Here is a 21,685-nt window from a genome sequence, read left to right on the forward strand (position 1 = left end):
CCCAACCCCACTGACGCCTTCCGCATGCCTGGGCTGCACTGTCGGGCAGGGCTGGCTCAGCCTTGCCCCCTTGCTTGTCTCTGGGCAGGGGCTGTGGGAGTCTTTGTAGCAGAGATAGGATGTGCTCACCAAATGTCCACACATTCTCTGTTTCTCAACCTCCTTTGAAATTGGGTTGAGGCCGATGAAATGTGAGCAGAAATGACATGTGGACCTTCTAAGTTGAGGCAGTTAAGAGCCTGTGTTCCCCTTCTATCTCTCCTTGTGCCTCTCCAGAGCTACCTCCTCCAGGCTGTATCTGAGAAGGTGGTGGAGGCCTGGCCACTGGTCTCACACCAAAAAATAAACCTTGAAAAAAAAAAAAGAAGATAAAGTCATGTGTGTTAAAGTATAACTATCTACTATTAACTAATGTACTTTTTTTTTTTTTAAGTTTTTTAAATTTATTTATTTAATTCCCCCCCTCCTCCCGGTTGTCTGTTCTCTGTGTCTATTTGCTGTGTCTTGTTTCTTTGTCCGCTTCTGTTGTCGTCAGCGGCACGGGAAGTGTGTGCGGCACCATTCCTGGGCAGGCTGCTCTTTCTTTTCACGCTGGGCGGCTTTCCTCACGGGCGCACTCCTTGCGAGTGGGGCTCCCCCACGCGGGGGACACCCTTGTGTGGCACGGCACTCCTTGCGCGCATCAGCGCTGCGCATGGCCAGCTCCACACGGGTCAAGGAGGCCCGGGGTTTGAACCGCGGACCTCCCATGTGGTAGACGGATGCCCTAACCACTGAGCCAAAGTCCGTTTCCCAAACTAATGTACATTAAGACTGAACACTGACGATAAGTGATGGTTAGATATTTGTTAGCATTTTATTCAAATTAATTACTCATACTAATGTGGTATAGAAATGGAAAAAACAACAATAAAATAGAAATGTCTTTGTTGTGGTAAGCACTGAGATTTGGGGGTTTATTTGTTAAGCAGTGTACCCTGACAAATACATTTCCTGCCATCACTCTGTATGGAGAGGAGGATGGAAGGCCCTCTTCCAGCCAGGGCAGCATGAGTGAAGATGAGGCATACTAAAAGGAGAATGAGAAAACCAGTGTGGATGGGGACACTGAAGTTCCTTGTTCACACGGCCCAATAACCTAGCAGTTAAGGCCCCGTGGTTTGAGTCCTGGCTCTGTCATTGACTGGCTGTGTGCCTAGCATGTTACTTTCATTGAGACTTGGTTTTCTTTACTGAAAACTGGAGACAGTAACAGCATCCGTACTGTGGAGTTGTGAAGACTGAATAAAGGCTTAACTCAGGGCCTCAAATAGGATAAAAGACCGATAAAAATGAGCCATTTTGGGAGCAGCTGTGGCTCAAGTGGTTGAACGCCCACCTCCCACATGAGAGGTCCTGGGTTAGGTTCCTGGTGCCTCCTGAAGGAACAAAAACATACAACAAGCAAAACAAATGAAAAATCAACTCAGGGAAGCCGATGTGGTTCAGTGGTTAAGCGCCGACTTCCCACATAAGAGGTCCTGGGTTCAGTCTCCGGTCCCTGATACCTAAAAAAAAAAGCCATGTTAAATATCAGTCATTGTTATGTTGAGGAAGGACTGGGGAACTGGTTCCAGGACAAAGAAAAGTGCTGTCTCTTCTTACATAATCTGGAGCCTAAAATGGTAAATATGAGAAGACAAGGAGATGAACAATCTGAGGGGATCCAGAATGTATTCAGCTACTCTTCGTTCCATTCAGCCATCCATCCTTCCATCCATCCATCCATCCACCCAACATACAAAAAAATTTAATAGATGGCATTCTCTGAATCTGGGGGAATTTCTCTAACCAACAGGGTGATAGAGCCTGAAACACCTAAACAGGAGCTAGAAAAAATAGAAAATTCAGGAAGGGAGCCAAGGCCAATAACGTCTTGTTAGGAAGGGCAGCAACAGGAAACTGGCATCAAGGCTAAGCACAGAGCTCAATGGGGAGGCATGGAGATTTTCCAGTCCAGTGCACCATAGCCAAGGGGTCTCCTGCTGGCAGTCCACTGGGCATCGGGACCAGTGAGAGGAGGGTGGGATGGTGGGAAACCAGGCTCTGCTTCAGTGAGGTTAAATCACCATTAATCTCTGCAGCAACCTCTCTGGAGGCCCACTGGGGGTATTAGAGGAACACAGGTGGGCAGAGCTGTAAGGACTGCTCAGAGTGGACCTGGTGAGTTTTGCCTGCCCAGTATTCTTACCCAGTGTATTAGTCAGCCAAAGGCGTGCTGATGCAAAGTACCAGAAATCTATTGGTTTTTATAAGGGATATTTATTTGGGGTAGAAGGTTACAGTTATAAGACCTAAAGAGTCCAACTCAAGGTACCAAAAGAGGTACGTCCTCACCCAAAGTCTGTTGCCACATGTTGAAGCAAGATGGCAGGCAATATCTGTAGGGGCTCAGCCTTCCTTCTTCCTCCTTTTTTTAAAAAGTTTTATTTATTTATTTATTTATTTATTTATTTATTTATTTATTTATTTATTTATTTATTTATTTATTTATTTCTCTCCCCTTCCCCCCTGCCCCATTCGTCTGTTCTCTGTGTCTATTTGCTGCATGTTCTTCTTTGTCTGCTTCTGTTGTTGTCAGAGGCATGGGAATCTGTGTTTCTTTTTGTCATGCCATCTTGTCGTGTCAGCTCTCCGTGTATGTGGTGCCATTCCTGGGCAGGCTGAACTTTCTTTTGTGCTGGGTAGCTCTCCTTACAGGGTGCACTCCTTGCACATGGGGCTCCCCTACACAGGGACACCCCTGTGTGGCATGGCACTCCCTGTGCACATCAGCACTGCGCATGGCCCAGCTCCACACGGGCCAAGGAGGCCCGGGGTTTGAACCGCGGACCTCCCATGTGGTAGACAGAGGCCCTAGCCACTGGGCCAAGTCCGCTTCCCCCTTCTTCCTCTTAAGGTTCTGTGGTCCCAGCTTCTTCTGATCTCAGCTGTAGGCTTGCATAAGGCTCATCTCTCTCCTCAGGCTCATTTCTTTCCAGGCTCAGCTGCTCTGTTCTCTTTACAGACTATGAGGCTCATCTCTCTTCCCAGGACCCCTGCCATATCTGATGAGCTATCTCTTTTTCTGTGTAAGTCTCCACCTACCAAGGGGGCAGGGACTCAGTGCCCTACTGATGTGGCCAAATCAAAGCCCTAATTTTAATAGAATCAAGCAAACATAATCTTTGAATTTAATACAATCAAAGGGTATCACACCCAGAGGAATCAACTAGTTTACAAACATAATCAATATCTCTTTTTGGAATTCATAAATAATATCAAACTGCCACAGAGGCCCACATTTTTATTTTGCCCTGGGTCTTACAAGTTATGTAGCTAGTTCTGCTATACAAAGAACACTCACCTATCCAAAACATAGCCAAAATAGCTGCAGGTGGAAAGTGGCTTCTGTATAGCTGGAAAAAAAATTCAAAGCTTAGGCACAACATTCACCGAATGATAAATTCACAGATCATCTATCTCCATAGCCTACTTACTCTTACTTTACACAAAATTTCAAGGAGCAACTGTGGTAATTTTATTGTTCAAAAATATTAACTTCTGCTTCCTGAAGAGACAGGGTTCTTCTTGTTCACTCCACTAACATTTGGCTTGATTTGCTTTAGCCAAGGAACTGTGTTTCTTCTGAGCAGAAGCTGTAAGACCCTGCACAAAGTTCATGGTGTTTTATTTTCCCTTCCTTACAAAGCCAGTAATGTCCCAGATATAAGCTCCTCAATCAACCAGGATCGTGGAGTGAAGAAATGCTGCAGGGAAGAACCACAGCTAGCCTGGGGTGAAAATGTAGAGTGAGCAAGGGTTAAGTTTTTGTAGCTTTAAGCTACTGGTATTCAAGGATTATTTGTTACTGCAACAGAACCTAACTTATCCTGACTAATACAAAATGACTTTTGTTTCCCAGGACCACAACAACTTAAAATCAGCACATTATGAGCTCCAGGAGGGCTTTCATCTTCTCTAACATACAGATCCTGGCTTTCCATCTAGATAAGAAAAATCTGTTGACTTTTCCTCTGAATCATATCCAAGCTCCATCTATATTCAGAATCCTCCACAGTTAACCTTTACTGTCTTATCTACCACTATCTGCTAAACAACTGATTTGCCCACTCATCTCCACATACTTCTCATTCATTCATTCACTCATTCTTGTGTCCAGTATTTACTGGTGCCTGCTCCATCCCTGGGATTGTATTAGGTGGAAAAATGTCTATGTAGACATGCCCACTCTGCCCTGGGGATTCCCAGGGCCCCAGACCTTGGTCACGTCATTTCCTTCTGCCAAGAGCACCATTCTGCTCCCTCCCTGCCTATTTAAGCTACTAAATATGCCCACCAGACACAACTCAAACTCCACCTCCTTCTGCTCACCCAACTTCTCTGGCGCACACTCTCCCTCCTCTCCTCCACCAATTATTTTCTTAAAAATTAGTTGGAATGAATTATATCCTGCCTGCTGGCCTCTCTCCTATTGAGTTTTGAAGGGCTATTTAAATCTCATTATCAGAATATTTACACTTTTTTTTTTCATGTCCTTAAATAACCCCACAGAAGCAGCACATTGCTTAATGCAGACGGAGTTCATTAAAGGTCAAATGAAATAGCCTTATTTATATTACAAGTCCTGTTTATAGTCCACCAACTTTTGACCTAGAAAAATGGCCATTTCCTATGGTTCAACCTAATAGTGCTATTAAGAAGAGCAGCCCTTGAGTTCCCTGAGTTTCCCCCTCACTTGGGTTTTGAAGGGAGAACGCTACAGCCTGTCCTTGCAAAGGTCTCACTCGCCCCCTCTTCTGTCATCCTCCACTTCCCAAGCCCTAGCACCCTATAAACTCGATGTCCCTGAGAGAAGCCATGTCTAGTATTGGGAAGGAGGATTGTTTTTGAGACAGCTTCTCCTTCCAACCTCTTCTCAAACCTTCCCTTCCATCCAGCACTAGAAAAGTTGCCAAAGATCCAGCTGGGGGAAAAAAAGGAAAACCCAGACAGGGAGTAGTGATATTTGCTGAGCATGTACACGGGGTCATTTAATACTCCAAGACAACCTTTAAAAGTGAGTATTCCCCATTTTCCAGAGTAGCAAATGCACTCAAAGACCCCAAGTACATGCTGCAGCTTAGCCACACACGCTAGTGTCCATTTGTGACATCCATGCATCCTACCTGTTGTTCTCTGGGAGCGTGTTGCGGTTTTGTGAAGCTGCTCATGGACTCCTCCCACCTGTCCTGTTGAGAGGGGTGGAGGGGAAATGATCTGTATCCCACCGAGACAGAGCTGGCCCTGAGAGGTTAAGCCAAACCTCCACAGTCACCCAGATGATGGCAGAAAGATGGCTTCAAAGGGGCACCCAGCTCAGCCTGGCAGCCTTGTTGGCACGGCTGTGCTGGCAAGGGGACGCTCATGCTGGGCGGCTGAGCGGCTGAATAATCAGAAGCAGCAAGACCTGAGCTCTAATCACTATCATTTTAGAGATTATTACTCGCAGTTATTTCAGCTAATTAAGCCTTGAGCACCAGCCAGCTGGGCTTCCCAGCTCAGAAAGAACACGCAGGAGCTTCATCTCTGCTTGCCCTTCCAGCTCCACTCTCTCTTATTGGGGAATCCAAACTCACAAACCTCAGGGACTGTGGAAGGATGGGGGCATCCCGCCACCTCCCATCAGGCAAATGATGGGAAATCCCCTGACCTAGCCTGTTCTTTAGAAGCTTGGCAGGAAGAGCTAGGAGAGGCTTAAGGTCAGGACAAGTGAGTTCTGGTTCCGGTTCCATGGTTTAGTAGCTGTGATAATTTGGATAATCCTCTCTCAGAGCCTGTTTTCTCCTCTGAATTGTATCTGAAATTTAACTTAAACACATAAATCAGAAGGCAGCTGTAGGAACTGGGCAAGGGGGTGGGGGGGTACCACCCCACCAAGCCCAGAAGACAGCTTGAAGCCAAGAGGGTTCTTCTCAGAGGTTGAAATCAAATGGAATTTGCCCTGCAGGGTTGCAGACTTGCTTGGAACCTGGGGCCCCTTTTGCCCTTTCAATATCTACTTTTTGGAATGGGAGGATCTATCCCATGCCTGTACCACCCCTGTCTTTTGGCAGCAGATCATTTGTTTTCTAGTTGCACAGGTCCACAGATGGAGAGGAATTTTGCCCTGGGATGAACCATATACCCCAACTCTCACCTGTAATAGACAAAGATGAGGTTTTGGACTTAGGCTGCATGGTGGAATGAGTTAAGATTTGGGGATGTTGGGGTGAATGTGTTTTGCACAAGGGAAGGGCATGGATTAATGTGGGGAGGCCAGAGAGCAGACTGTTAGGGACTGAAAGATATGTTGAATTCCTAATCGCCCCCCCCTTAGAATGTGATCTTATTTGGAAATAGGGTCATGGCAGATGGCATTCATTAAAATGAGGTCCTAATGGAGTAGGGTAGGCTCCGAAGCCAACACGACTGCTGTCCTTTTAAGAACGGGAGAAGGGGCAGACAGGGGAGAAGGCCACATGTCAACGGAGGCAGAGACTGAAGGGCTGCCGCTGCAAGCTAAGTACCGCCAAGGACCGCCTGCACCCCGCCAGAAGCTGGGGGAGGCAAGGGAGGATTCTCCCCGACCGATTTCGGGGGAGAGCTGCATCTTGCTGACTCATCGATTTCAAACTTGCAGCCTCCAGCCCTGTGACACAATACATTTCTGTTGTTTAAGCCACCTCATTGGTGGCACCTGGCTAGGGCAGCCCGAGGAAACTCGGAAGCTCTGCCCGACACAGTAGCTATGTTCCACGTGCAGCTACTTACATTAAATGTTAATTACTTAAAATTAAATGAGAGTAAATATTCAGTTCTTCAGTGGCACTAGCCACATTACAAGTGCTCCATGCAAATATGGAACGTGTCCATCATCCCAGAAAGTTCTGTGGTGCAGCACTGGTCCCGAAGCTTGACTTGTGGAGGCATGTCCAGCTTCACTGCTTACTGGCTGGTGACCTTGGACAAGCTCCTTAACTTCCTTAATGCTCTCTGTAGAGTGGAGAGTTACAGGGCCCAGCTCAGAGCGTCGGTGTAAAGCCTAAATGACAAATAGATGGAAAGCACTTAGAAGAATGCCAACAAATATCAGCTCCTATTATGTCTATGGGTATGTAGATACTAATTCACACTGGTACAGGGCTTTACCATTTTACAGAGCGGTTTTGAAATCACTGTCTCATTTGCTTCTCACCATGACTCTAGAGGCAGGCAGGGGCCTGAAGAGTCAGCTCTTCCATTTTACAGTGTGGCAGGCTGAGACCCAGAAGTTAAGTGACTCCCCAAACTGATGGCAGAACTAGGACTGAACTAAGTTAAAAATCTGACAACGAACATCCGTGGAGCTTTTTCACACCCAATGTCTATTTCAGCCTTAGCATAATGCGGTGAGGCCAGGAACACTCTCCCCATTCCAAGAGTGAGGTTCTGGGAGGGAAGAAATCCTAACAGTCGCACTTACTCCATGCCAAGCACTGTTCTGAACTCTCTCGTTGAATCCAGTGGGGATTGTTCTCATTTTACTTGTTCTCATTTTACTCATGAGGAAGATGCAACACAGAGAGGGTAAATAACTTGCCCAAAGTCACACAGCCAGGCAGTGGTGGATTCAGGACATGAAAACCCAGGAAGTCTGAATCCAGCCTGATTTGAGAGCTCTCACACCTCACTCACCCATATCCGAGTCCAGGTAAAGGAAGCAGGAGGAGGACAAAGCCCCTTTCTTCCCAGGGGCTTTTTCTCCTCTCCTTCCCTCACCCTCCACCACCTGTGTCCAGGGAGAGAGGAGCGCAGGTTCCTCTCCCAGTCCCCTGGGGACGCTGGGGGCAGACGGTGCATTAAGTACCCAGGGGCCCTTTGTCAGGTGTGTGGCGTGAGTCCATAGGATGGCAACTACCCTGGTGGCAGGTGCCTCTCTGTGCCTCTCCCTATCGCCCAGGCTGCCTCCATCCTGCCCTCTTGCTCCAGGAGGCAGATCAGGGCAAGAAGCTGCAGGAGAGCACCAGGATCTGTAGCCAGGCGTTCCAGAACGTGCCCTGGCACTCCAGGCACACACAGCTGCCTGCTCTTCTCTGAACACACACTCTTTTGTCCCGCTTTGCTTTGCACATGCTGTTTCTTCCTCCTGGCCGGCCCAAGGCCCTCCACCCCCTCTTAAGTCTCACTTCAAGGACATTGCAATGGCCTTTGGGGTCCGGGGCTGACTCAGGTCTATTTCTGCCGAGCTGCTTCTCACACTGCACTCTCCCTTTTCTCCTTGCTCCAGACACACGTGCTCTTTGAGTTCTTCAAACGTGTCTGCCTCTTCCCAACCACAGGGTCTTGGCAGTTGCTGTTCCCTCTGCCGGAGATGCTCCCCCATCTCCACACCCCTCTTGGCCTACTTCATTCCTGCTCCTCCTTCCACTATCAGCTCAAACGTTTTGTCTTAGGAAAATCATCCCCTAAGACCTCAAAGCCACGTCTGGTTCCTTTGTCATTTTTTTCTCGTAGAATAATGCTCCTATTCTAGCCCACATGTTATTCTGAGAAATCTGGAGCCACAGCTCCCATTAGACTTCAACTCCTCGAGGCCAGGGACCATATCTGTTTGGGGTCACCATTACATCCCCAAGTCTAGCACAGTGTATGGCACAGAGCAGATGCTCAATAAATACCTATTGAATAAATGAATGGGTGAATGAATGAATGAATATTACCTCCTTTTACCAGCCTTACTTGACACTCCTCTTTCCCTGAGAGTCAGCCTTCTTTTTTCCTCTTAGTTCCCATGACATTTTATTTTTGTTTTCTTACACAGAACTGCTCTAGTTATATTTGTCACTCCCTTTAGACTCCTTGAGGGTAAAGCCCAGCCCTTACTCATTTTCCTATCCCAGGAGGCCAGCTCAGAAGCTGGTCCAGAACAAGTTTTCCATAACTGTGTGTGGATGGAGTAAAAGAATGGAGAGTGGAAATGCATCCTGGTGATGAGATCTCCTATCTAACTGTTCAGCGAGTTAACATGCTCTTTGGAGAAGCAGGATATCAATAGGACTCAAAAAACTTGAGATCTCAGGTGGGCTTCAGGTATGGTTGGATCCAGGGGCTCACAGACATGGCCTCTGTCCTCTCAGCACTATGTTTTGCTGTGTCAGCTTCACTCTTAGGCAGACTTTCTCCCTGTACTAGCTTCCAGAACTACAGGTCTATATCTTCCCAGCTGTGGGGCCAGTGAAAAGAGAGATTCTCTTACCCAATAGTTCAAACAAAAATTCATAAATCAAAACCCGTTGGACACTTTTGGCTCATATACCCACCCCTGAACTGATCAAGTGGCCGGGAAGAATTGATGCTGGGGTTGGCCAGGCCTGGCTCGCGTCGGTCCCACTGAGCCATGGCTTTTAGATGCTTAGGAACTAGGAACCAGGAACCAAGGTGTGGTAGTTTGATATTATTTACGAATTCCAAAAAGAGGTATTGATTATGTTTGTAAAGTGTCCCGTTTCTCTGGGCATGATACTCTTTGGTTGGTTTAAATTCAAAAGCTTTACATTTACTTGATTAAGTCAAGAATAGGGCTTCACATGACCACGTCATTAGGGCGTGCAGGGGTGAGTCCCTGCCCCCTTGGTGAACTGATAAAACAGACACTTACACAGAAGCAGATTCACAAGAAAAGAGAGAAAACTCTATAGACAAGGAAGAGGCTCCTGTGGCCCTGGAAGAGAGGTGAGCCATTTACCTGATAGTTTACATCTGAAGATAACAGAACAGCTGAGCCCTATGCTGGCCTACAGCTGAGATTGGAAGAAGCTGGGACCATGGAACCTTAAGAGAAAGGAGGAAGTCTGAACCCTTGCAGACATCTTTCCAAAGTAAACTTGGAGAACGTGGCTTGGTGTCTCCTTGAAGTTCATTAGTAAAATGCTAGACAAGTCAGAGAAGCTGAGAACTGAATTGTTGAGCACAAAGGAAACAGAAACTGATTCTGGAAATTTCAAGCCTCTAGAAATCAAGCTCCCACATGATCATGTCCCATTTGAGGAATTAACTAAACATGGAACTTCTAAGTCAGGATAAAAAATGCAGTTATCTAGGAAAGACTTGTAGAAAGTCTTACTGTCTGATGGCTTGTACCCATGCTTCCTGCCTGCTAAACCAACAAACTTCTTGTGAAAGCTGTGTGAACAAAACCACTATCAGTTTGGTCTAAAAGGGACATGGAAGGAAGATATGGAAGGGAAAACAACTTTTTGAAGAAAATCATGGAAGCTGAGATCTGGAATTAAGACATCTCCTTGGGCCAAGAGAGAAACCCCACCCAGTTTGCCCTGGCAGTTGAAGAGGGTGGATGTTCCAGCCCAGTGTTCAGGTAGAGTTTTGCCACCCCAGGCTACAGAGAGGGTGGAGCATATTCTCCAATGGTTGAGGAGAGTGAGGTCAACACCCCATAGGTCTGAGTGATGGGCCTTCCCCGCATATATCAGGGAAGGCCAGGTCACCAACTCATTGTTCTAAGAGGGTAGGGCCTGTATGCCTGAGATAAGGGGGAATGCTGCTATCACCTCACTGTATTAAGAGGGCTGAGATTGTATGTACCCCAGGGACTGGCAGAGGTATGGCCATCACCCCAATGTTCTTGGAGGGTGAGGTCTGGAGCTCGGTCACCACCCAGATGCTTGATGAGGGGGATCCAAGAAAATGGCTGTTGGGCAAGCCTGTGAAAAGGGAGGGCCCCCATGAGACCCCAGGAAGAGAAGAAACCATCATCTTAAGAATGACTCTTAGACTTTGAAATTTAATGGAGTATGCCCTGAAGGTTTATGGAACTGTAGGGGACCCAGGACTCATGTTTCCCTCCCAATTTTTCCTTATGGTAACGCAAATGTTTATCCTTTGTGTGTCCCTTGGTATACTGGAAACAGATAAATTGTTTTGTAAGTTTCAGAGGTCTATGCCAGATGGTACCTTGCCCCAAAACAAACTCTATTTCTTTAAACTGATTTTTTAAAAAAGATTTATTTTTTATTTATTTCCCTCCCCTCCTCCCTCCGCCAGTTGTCTGCTCTCTGTTCCATTCCCTGCGTGTTCTTCTGTGTCCATTTGTATTCTTGTTAGTGGCACCCAGAATCTGTGTCTCATTTTGTTGTGTCATCTTGCTGCATCAGCTCTCCGTGTGTACGGTGCCATTCCTGGGAAGGCTGCACTTTTTTTTTCGCAATGTATGGCTCTCCTTAAGGGGCGCACTCCTAGCACGTGTTTCCCTATGCGGGGACACCCCTACATGGCACGGCACTCCTTGCGCGCATCAGCACTGCGCGTGGGCCAGCTCATCGCACGGGTCAGGAGGCCCTGGGTTGAACCTTGGACCTCCCATGTGGTAGGCTGACACCCTATCTGTTTGGCGAAATCTGCTTCCCCACAATCATTCTTTTTTTTTTTAATGTTACATTCCAAAAATGAGGTCCCCATATACCCCCCACTCCCCTCCCCCCACTCCTCCCCCCATTACAACAACCCACAATCCTTCTTAATGAAGCCATTCTGGGCCCATCAGTCCTGAAAAATCAGCTGAGTATGTACATTGACTTGGCCAACCTACGGGACCGTGATCCTAGTTGTGTAAACTGCCCCTGGGAACCAGTCCCCTGGGAGAGAAAGAGGGAAGAATTTCTCCATTGGCTGCTGTCTCCCATTGGTCAAAAGTTTGCCCCTGGGGCACTCCCTCTTCTGCCCTTTTGGGTTGTGCAGGCGCCAAGCAGGATCCAGCAATATCCACAGGGAAGCCCCAGATGGAGGCAAGATGAGTATGGCATGTGGTGGGAAGCTGCCAGACTGCTTTTTTTTCCATCCCATCAGAGTCTCCAATGAGCTGGATCAAAAGGTAGATGAGCCCAAGAGAGGCTCTGAAGTGGTGCCTAAGAGGCCTGTGACGCAATCACTAAGGGGAGAAGGAGAAAAGAGACGCTGGGGTTCAATGACCAGCTTTTACCATGCCGTTTCAGTGAATGACATGCCTATTCATTTAGTTCCAGCAATGGGGAAACCTGAGAATTCCTGACAGCTCCCTTTTCCTTATGCCAGAGCCCATCCAAAATATCTCTCAAATCACTTTGCTTCTATCCATTTTGACCTCCATACCCTTAATCCAAGTTCCTCACAAATCATGGGGCCTAATGGCTCTGAATTGGCCTCTGCATCCACGCTTGTCTCCTTCCTATCTATTCTCCACACACAACAGGATCATGTGACCAACTGGAACACCAACTGGATTATGTGACCACTTCCTGGCTACTTAAAACCCTTCAACAGCCTCCCATTTTGGGAGGACAAAGAGAAAACTCAAGACAGCTCATAAAGCCCTCAGTGGTTTGGCTGCTGACCTCTTGTAACACAGTCTCCTTTGTCCTCTCTTTCAGACCATCTGCCTTCTTCAGACCTTCAGCTTCTCCATTCTATAGGCTGCTGCAGGACCTTTGCACATGCTCTGCCCAATGCCTGCCATGAATCTTTGGTCGCCGTTTTCACTTACCCGCCTTCTCACTGTGCAGCAATCAGGGCAGCTGCCATATCCATAGGAAACCTTCCTCGGCTTTCTGAACTAGTCATACCCCTATTATATCTGTTTCTGGTCCTGGATTTCCCAACAGGCAGATTAAGTATTCATTTTGGGCATTAACAAAGCAGGATCACTTAAATATATATATAAAAAAATGCTATTTGATTTAAAAAAACAAAACAGTATCAAAGAAGTCATGGGAAAAATAAGACTTTTTTTGGATTTCTTTATACTTATCTTTTTTAATCTGTTTCTTTTTATTTTAAATTGACTATGGGAATGTCATATTATTTTCAGTACCTACTGCCCCTAAAAGTCAGACACTAAAACTCTGTATGTGGATATAACCCTCCTTGTAATATTTTCCACAGTTGCAGCTTTACTTTTTTTATGTCATTAGTTAATAGATGTCTTTCTTTCTAACAAGGCTCTAATTCTCTCGAGGGGAGAGGCCTTGGTGGTGTTTTGACTCACCCCAGGACCTAGCACAGGTTTTTTCCTTACAGAAGAGACTCTCAATAAACATTTATTGAGTGAGTGAGACTCAGGTCTGTCCGCTCGCCTGTTGGTGCTGAAGTTCACCCGTCTTGTTGGAGTGGCTAGTTCCCAAGAAATGGAAACATGTATTTCCAGAGTGGAAAAGCAGGAAAGTGAAAAGGCACAAACACATGTTTAGAAGACAATAAGATTAACTATATATCAGGGTCCCAGGGCTAAGACCGGAATAACTTGGAGGGGGGCCACGGAGAAAGAACATTTCCATTTACATGTTTCTTGTCTGGGTCAACCCAACTGTGCTAAAATTAGCAGGAGAGATTTCATTACAAAGCTCGTTGAGGAAAAAAATTCCAGATAAGGGGCTTACGAGAGGCGCTGAGGTGATGGGGCATATAGGAAATGCCCTACAAGCCTTAGATGGAGGATGAAATGAGCAAGGGTGGTCTAGGAATTGCTATCGTGCAATTAGCCACAAGGTGGCGCTGAGGCCCAGCAATAAGACTGCTTGTCTTCAGGGACGTGTCAAAAATTAAAAAAAAAAAAAATCAATTGCAGTTTTTCCCTAGTCCATAATTTCCCTTATAAAACAGAGTGACAAATATTTTCCCTTTCATGAATTATCTTTACAGGGTGACATGTCTGAGGAGCAGTCATGAATCATATTGAGGTTGATTCAGTCTCTGTCGTTTTTACTCCTGCACCACCCAAAGAGAAAATGACAAGAACAGTTCTTTTCCTATTTTCATGTCATAATATGATTATGGATTATTACAGTGTAGTGGTTCTAACCACCTTGTAGGAGAGAATCTGTAGCTCAAAACACCCAGCTGGGCGGAGGGGCCTCGGCTTGATTCTCTAGTTGATTCTCTAGGAGACCCGGGGTGGCGTGGTGGGGGGTCCCGCGCCGGGTGCCTCTGGGGCTCGTTCAGCCTCAGGATCAGCCGGTTTGACTGCGGGTGAGTGCCCTTTGCTAAGGGTTCTTCCAGCCGCAAAGCGGTAGGATTCCGCGGCGGCAGATTCAGAGCTCAGGGGAAGGAGAGGCCAGGTTGGGCTGCGCCCCTCTGGAAATTCAGCCTGTGCCTTGGGGACGGCGGTGGGCGGCGGGCGGTCCGCCCGAGGCTCAGGGGAAGGCCGAGGAGGACTACCGGCCCATGGCCACCAGAGGGCAGCATTGCCAAGGGTCAGTCCGGCCTAGGCTGCACCTTGGAAGAAAGCTTTGAGCTCCCATCTGTCACGGCTCCTGTGTCCTGTTTATTTCCACCTCTTTAACCAGAGCTAGGCCCCAAGTGGTCGCAAGGGTGGGAGATGCTGCAGCACCAGTGCCGTGCCTTCGGGGCAAGGGTAGATTGGCACTGAATACCTGGGGCATCTGGAGGCAGCTACCCCTCTGCGCTCACACGACGCAGCTGATTATTGGACTGGCTGCAGCCAAGAAACTAAGAAAACTTAGAAAAGACGGAGAACAGAAAAAAACATGGCATCACAAACTGTTCAAGGTCATGACCTGTATACCCTTGTGGCTAAGACTGTGGGCCCGGGAGCCTGCCCTCTTATGTTTGAATGTCACATCCTGTTCTTAGAAATCGAGGAACCTAGACATGTTTCTTAGTCCTTGTGCCTCAGTTTCCACGTCTGTTAACTGGGAATATTAACATTTGCATTTATCATTATCAATACTCCCTATCCCATTGGATTAATTGTGAGGACGACATGAGAGAATTATTACAGGCAGTGCTGACTGAACTTTATTCTGTGCTAAGCATGGACCTAAGCCTTCCAGGCTAGTATCTTATGATTCTGATGACCGTAGTATGTTATCACCCCATTTTTACAGTTGATGAAACTGAGGCTGGGAAAGGTATAGTACACTGGAGCCAGATTGGGAACCAGGTATTTTGCCTCCAGAGTTTACTCTTTTAGTCACAACCTTCATTAGAACAGTACCTGGTGACATGGCGTAAGCATTCAATTAAAAACATTATTATAATTATTACTACTACTACTATTGCTATTATTATGGCATTGTTTGTGGCTCGAGTGCCACGTCTACAAGGCACAACCACAAGGCATGTTGGTCTTGCCAATTCTTCTTTTACCCCGATAGCCATGAGTCCTAGGCTGGCAGCCCAGGTGAATTTTTCTTTCCTCATCCTGACAGTCCTGCAGATGGACTGTTTAAAAATGGGCCCATGCTGTGCTGTGGGAGAAAGCCTAGGAGGTCCCTCTGATCTCCCGCTTCAGCAGAGCAATAGCGGGCCGTCTTTAGGTACAGATGATGGCCCTGCCTAGGGAGAGCACATGCTGGCTGTAGCGCTCTTGGGCTTCTAGTGTCAGAGTCAAGGGTTCGAATCCTCCCTCTGTTACTCAAAAGCCACTTGAGCCTGAACCCACAATGTAACTCTCTTTACCTTGGTTTAAAATAGGCATTGAAATGTAATTTACCTTATGGCATTTCAGTGAAAAATAACTTGGGAAGATGCCTTTGAACGTGCTTACCCAGTACCTGATGATAAAATTTGCCTCTTTTATTGCGATAAGCTTTACCTGTTACTAGTTGCTGTGTTCATGTGGGGCTCTAGTTTCCGGAGGAGAAAGATCACACCTCTCCCTGATGCTATCTTGTGACAAGCTGCCGCCGACTGGCAGATGTAAATCTGAATTGTCTGCTCAATAGAGTCTGGACAACCGCATCTGTTTCCTAATGAGCCTCCAGTTCCAACCCACCCTCAAACAGGCCTCCAGAATGAAATTCCTAAAGCTTTGATCAGATGCTTTAGCTCAGTGTCGTCCAAAAGGAGGATGATGTGAGCCATGCATATAATTTTAATCTTTCTAGTAGCCACGTTAAAAAATAAAAAGCAGCCAAAATTAATTTCAATCATGTATTATGTATCCATAATATCACTTTGACATGTTATCATTAATGAGATGTTTTGCATTCTTTTTTCATACTAAATCGTTTAGACCCAGTACTCATCTCCATTCTCACTGGCCATGTTTCCAGGGCTCAAAAGCCACAAGTGGTCAGTGGTTAACGTCCTGGGGGGAAGGCCTAGCTATTTAGTGACTTCTTATGGCAACAAAATGGTGGTTGACTTCTCTAGTCATATGTAATTCTAGTCCCTGGATGTTTTAAAGCCTTTCTCATCTCTCCACCTTTGCTCACACTTCTCATGGAATTCTCCGGGTGCTGTTGGATGCTTTACCTCTATCCTCTTGTTGAATCCTCACACCAGTCCCATGAAGTAGCTACTATAGTGACTCCCAGTTTACAGATGGGAGAACCAAGGCTTGAAATGATGGGTGCTTTGTCCAAGGCAACATGATGGATAAATGGCAGCACTGATCACCTGATTCCAGCACCCTGTGCTCTGAACCACTCTGCTCTAGGGAAGGTGACGCTTCTGGATGAACAGTGATGTTCCAATGTGGAATGGGCTGCCAGGGGTAGGAGTGAGTATCTGGTCAACTGAGCTCTTCAAGAGGCTGCTGGATGGCCCTCAGAGTGGGGTGCGATCGAGAAATTTCCTGAGCTGGCATGGGGTGGGGGAGGCAGACTGGGGACACATTCTACAGCTCAGTGAGCCTAGGATGTCTTCCCTTCTCCAGAGGGGGCCTGTTCTGGGCAGCCTGGCTGTGTCCAGCACCCGCTCCAGCTCAGGGTGCAACTCTTGATTTCCTCCCTTAGCTGTGCAAGGCTGGCCTTCACACTCCAATCAGCCCCGTGCAGCCCTGAAGGCTGATGGTGTTGATCTTCTCCCCTGGAGGGCCCAGCCCCACATCCTCCCATTGTCAACCCTGATCCACTACCTCATTAATTTAGACTCACTGTAAATATTTTTGGAAACGGCCCCTTTTCTCTCCTGAAGACTTGTAGGGCTGGGTGTGAGTTGGGCCAGGTCCCATCCGCCTCTTCCTGACCTCCTTCCTGCCCCCTGCTTCCTGTCCTGGCTGCCCCTGCCCAAGCCCCTCCTCTCAGCTCCACAAGGGTGGGCGCCCAGGAGAGAGGTTTCCCCTGGATGGAGTCTTAGTGGATGGGGTGGGAGGAGACAGAGTGGCACAGGGGACGGCTGGGACACCTGGACAAATCCCTTTCCCTCTCCCAGCCTCTCTTTCCTCGGCAGTAAAGTCAGGTTGTGTGTAGTAGATTGGCAGTTGTGACCTCTTCTCCATCAAAGTCCGCTTTGCTTGATTTCCTGACCCCTGCCCCTGCCAGTCATCTTTTTGGAAGGCTTCTGCTTGCTTATCTAACCTACCTGTTTATTAAATAATAATCCATCTTCTCATTTTTTATTCATCAAAGGCATTCTTAGTGGCATGAAGGAACCAGAGTCACCATACCCCGAGCAGCTGAAATCCAAGCATCAGGGGCCAGCTCTTGACATTTAGAGGCTGGGCTATCTTATTGAGGGGGAAAATGGGCTCTTTCAGAATATGCTATGAAGTACTGATGCTGGCACCAGACTGCCTCCTCTTCCCCTCACCATTACAGTCTTCTGGGGTCTAGGACCTTAGCCTGGGGAGTGCTGGCCTAAATGAGTTTTAGGAGTCTTTCCAGTTCTAAGTGAAGGACCCTAGCCCTGCACCGGGAGTCTCGATGAAGCCCTGACTGCTTCTGAGCTCCTGGGAAAGGTGGTGACTTTTACTAGAGGCCCATCGTGGACAGTGTCCTGTGCTAAGTAACGGGGTGGGTGGTGGGCGAGGGGGTGAGGGGGAGAGGATGGGTGAGGGGGTGAGGGGGTGTGGCGGGTGAGGGTGGGTGGGTGGTGGGTGAAGGTGGGTGGGGGTGAGGGGGTGAGGTTGGGTGAGGGGGTGAAAGTGGGTGGTGGGTGAGAGTGGGTGGGCCTGAGGGGGGGAGAGAGGGGGAGGGAGATGAGGAAAGTCTTCCAGCCCTGTTGCTCATGGTCCACGGTAGAAGAATGGATTCCGTTCTGACCCTACCTGTCCATTGACCTGCTCCACCGAGAGGGCTCCGTTTGCCTCTCTCTTTTGACTCTATAGCAGCAAACCCAATTCTCTAACCATTCCTGTGGCCACAACTACAAATTTCCAGAACCACAGAAAGCTAGACTCGGCTGGTACAGGTAGGGAAACCGAGGATCAGAGAAGGAGAGAACCTGGTCCCGGGGCACACAGCAAGCAGATTACTCACTCAGGGTTCAGCTCCACGTCACTGACCCCGAGGCCTCCCCAGTGGACCCATCCTGAAAACACCCTTCCTTTCATTCTCTCCCTCATTACCAGGTTTATCTGTCTTCGCACTGCTCATCACGAGCTGGGCTCCTGGCGTTTATTTATTTGTTCGTGTGTTTTCGTCTCCTCCTCACCTCCAGAGGTAAGTGCAGGAGTGTGGGGACAGGGTCTGAATCGTCCCTGTACCCGGGTGGGTGGCAGTGGCTGGTGCGTGGTGGCTGCTCGATAAATATTTGCCGAGTAAGTGAATTAGTAGGCAAGATGGAACTGGAACTCGAGGTTCCTGGGCCAGTGGGCTTGGCAGTATTTCTCTGAGTTTGAAGTGGTGCCAAATGGCTCCGGATAAGGGGTTGCCGAGGGGGAGCTTCTTTAATTGTCAGGAGGCAGCTGCCCATTTGTTTGTGGTCAGATAAGCTGCTAAAGTGTGTGTTTAGGGCTGGGGGTGGGCAGTGTGTGGCTGGAGAAAGGGGAGGGGGGATTCCAGATTGCGGGGCTGGGCCGCCCGGTTTCAGGGGCCTCTGTCCGCGGCCCCCTTCCCCTCAGATAACACGGCCAGCTGTTAGGGACCACAGCTGTGGCTGCCTCCTGGGAAGGCGCGAAAAGGGCCCCGCTAAGCTACCCGGGTGAGTTCCGAAGCTGTGCAGTTCAAAGCAGCGCTGTGAAGTGCGGGGGCCGCGCGGAGGGCTGGGGGGAGGAGGTGAGAAGCCAGCCAGGGGCAGCGCGAGGCCGCCTTCCGCTTTGATGTCCACAGCCCGGGGTTTTGGGCGAAGTGCGAGGTCTGGGAGAGGAGGTCCGGGGGCAGAGGGCTTTGGCTTTGCTCCCCGTATCCCAAAGCCTCGGGGAGATCCAATTAACCACCCCTTCCTGTCCTCCGCGGAGGATGCACGCGAGAGTGCCCCCCACCCCCCCCCATAAGCGAGTACACCGGTGCAAGCGCTGGCACGCGCGGGGCCAGGGCACACTCACGCCCCCACGCGCACACGCCGGGCTCGCCAGGCCCTGCAGGCTGCGGCCGGAGCCACCACACCGCGCACACACGCAAAGCGCACACAGACACACACATCCGCAGGCCCGGGGCCAGGCCAGGCTCTGCTTTCCAGGCCAGGAATAGATCTGGGGGGCAGCGTGGGGTGAGGCCTATTGAATCACTGACTCCAGCAGCCTCCAAGCAGTCTGGGCTCGCCTCAAAGGGCACTGTGGCAGGCCTGGAGCACTGTTCTGCCAGGAGCTGTTCATCTCAGACTCACCGCCATGCTCTGAAGAAATCACCCAGGAGAGAGCGAAGTCCCCAAGGAAACCCATTCAGGGTGCTCCAGGGCAGACCAGCCCTGAGGAAGCTGGCCAGCAGTCCTGCCTTAGCTGGGTAGATCATTCTGGTCCAATTTAGCAAAAAAAAAAAAAAAAAAAAAAGTCTTTGTTTTGCCATGAATGAGTCTGGGCGAAGACCCAGACTTCCCCACCCTTCTTCTCCCAAGTGAATCTCTATCCCTTTAATTCACCAGGTGACAAGGAAAGGCAGGTACCTCTGGGCCCCCTGCCCCCCCCCCCCCCGTCCTCTCTAACTACTGAGCCCTGGAGCACATGCTCAGCCTTCTGCCAGTCCTATGAGTCTTTCATTTTCCCCCTTGGATGGTGCAGCAGGGACTGAGGAGCTTGGGCTAGGAGGGAGGCTGGTGGATTCTGCTTATTCTGCTTATTTTCAGCTGCCAAAGCTGGGGGCCAGTTGGCTCTTGGGTCAAGGTGGGATCTTACCAGCGCTCCATTCCCTCTGGCCCCAGTCAGTAGCCTCCCAGCCCTGGCCCCATTTCCCTCCTTCTTTAGCACCTCTGGGGTTGAGAGTCTGGAGACCAGAGAACTAAAAAGATTCATCCTTATCTTCTCCTACAGGGTGTCCCGGCTCCCACCTGACATGGGATCCAAGCGGAAGCAGCTTCAGGGAGGGAGACCCTCCAAGTCACTTGCTCCCCTCCTTTCCTTACTGCAAAGGGCATGGGTGCCTGCATTTTTCTGGGAGAAGCAGGGGAAATGTGGTACCATGGGGGGACTCAAACTTGGCTCTAGTCTTGAGATGTCCTGAGTAGAAAATTTCATTTGTATTAGGGCCACCTATTGTGACTTGACCTGAGCCAAACTTTTCCTGCACAAGTCTGAGGAAGAGAGAGCCACTGAGCGCTAACCATTTCCACCCAACCTTGTGGTCGGGTAAGAATGAAAGCCACCTGCCACCTGCCACCTGCACAGACTCCTGGTAGACATCATGAAAGCAGGTCCCAAACAGTTCCTACCACATGTTCTGGGAGCTCCGTGAAGCCCCAGCTTTGGGTCCTTTTGGGCGCCTTGACCACCATTTTGCAAATGGCACAGATTCCAGTGGGAAGTACTGTTACCCTCCCGGCTGGCATCAGGCAGCCAGGAGTACTCATTTCTAGTGGCCCCACACAGGGCAGTTTCCAGAACAAGCTGAGGGCGCTAACTCTGAGGGCACTACCTCTAAGGGCGCTGACTCAGCAGACCATGTAGCTGGTGGGGAACACCTCTAAAATATTTTAGCTCATCTGTTTTGAGTTTCACCCAAGAGCGCTCACTCAACAGTAAATCACAGGTATCCTAGCATCACCCCACATTTCTATAATTTAACAGATGATAACACCCTACTTGTGACAAAGGGTTGGGATTTTTCTCTTTGGGGAAATAGTGGTGTAGTCCATGGGTTCAAACTCTGTCCTGGTTCAAACTGTAGTTCGGTCAATTACGAGCTGGTTGAGCAAAGTTACTTCACCTCACTGTGCCTCAGTTTCCTCATCTGTAGATTGAAGCTAATGAAAGTACCTACCTCCTGGTGGTGATGTGCCAACTGAAAGAGATAATAAATGTCTGACACACAGTAAGTGCTCTGTCCTGTAATCTTCATGAGAATCACTGATTTGTTAATCTATTCATATTACCTTTAGGATAAAGGCCACCCGAGGCTCTCAGGAGCTTTCTTATTTTTCCTTTCCATCCTCCTGTCCTGTATCTCCCATTGGCTTTCCTGCTCTATTCTTGGCCGACTCTTATTCAAAGGGAACCAGTTGGGGTCCTGAGGACACGTGTTACTTGTCCTGCTTTATTTTCTTTTTATTGAATTAATTTCCCAAGTTAACGAATAAGACATTTTCTCATAAGCATCCAGAATTTGAAATTCTGCTGAAAAATGCAAAAGCATGCTAATGCTGGCTTCCACGTTTCTGCATGGCACCCAAAAGCTGGAGCTGAGGAGGCCTCCTTGTGATGGAGAATGCATGCTCCAGATTGACACAGTCTCCCCCACTCCCTATTGCCTCCAAACTGGCTTCTTCCTATCATTTACATACTCAGCCCACAACCCTGTGGGCACTTGGGTTTGAGAACGTG

The 21,685-nt window shown here is 48.6% G+C and overlaps 1 protein-coding gene and 1 non-coding gene across 5 annotated transcripts in view; one reads left to right on the forward strand and one right to left on the reverse strand.

Annotated features, from left to right (window-relative positions):
• The window catches only part of LOC101432507 (uncharacterized), a 32,382-nt gene extending 12,076 nt beyond the window's left edge, over positions 1-20,306 (forward strand). Inside the window, exons 2-4 of one of the 2 annotated variants that reach the window (XR_011649905.1) lie at positions 18,344-18,434; positions 18,836-18,915; positions 20,180-20,277. This is a non-coding gene — a transcript (uncharacterized protein). Of the gene's footprint in view, positions 1-18,343; positions 18,435-18,835; positions 18,916-20,179 lie in introns of both variants that reach the window. The other variant, XR_011649906.1, reaches the window with a different exon arrangement.
• Positions 3,312-21,685, reverse strand: part of LRRC55 (leucine rich repeat containing 55) — a 71,735-nt gene continuing 53,361 nt past the window's right edge. For all 3 annotated transcript variants that reach the window (XR_009187561.1, XR_009187562.1, XR_009187564.1), the window contains exon 5: positions 3,312-7,102. The gene's annotated coding sequence lies outside the window, so the exon portion shown is untranslated. The remainder of the gene's footprint in view (positions 7,103-21,685) is intronic.

The sequence above is a fragment of the Dasypus novemcinctus genome, chromosome 10 (assembly GCF_030445035.2).
Source record: "Dasypus novemcinctus isolate mDasNov1 chromosome 10, mDasNov1.1.hap2, whole genome shotgun sequence".
Lineage (NCBI taxonomy): Eukaryota > Metazoa > Chordata > Mammalia > Cingulata > Dasypodidae > Dasypus > Dasypus novemcinctus.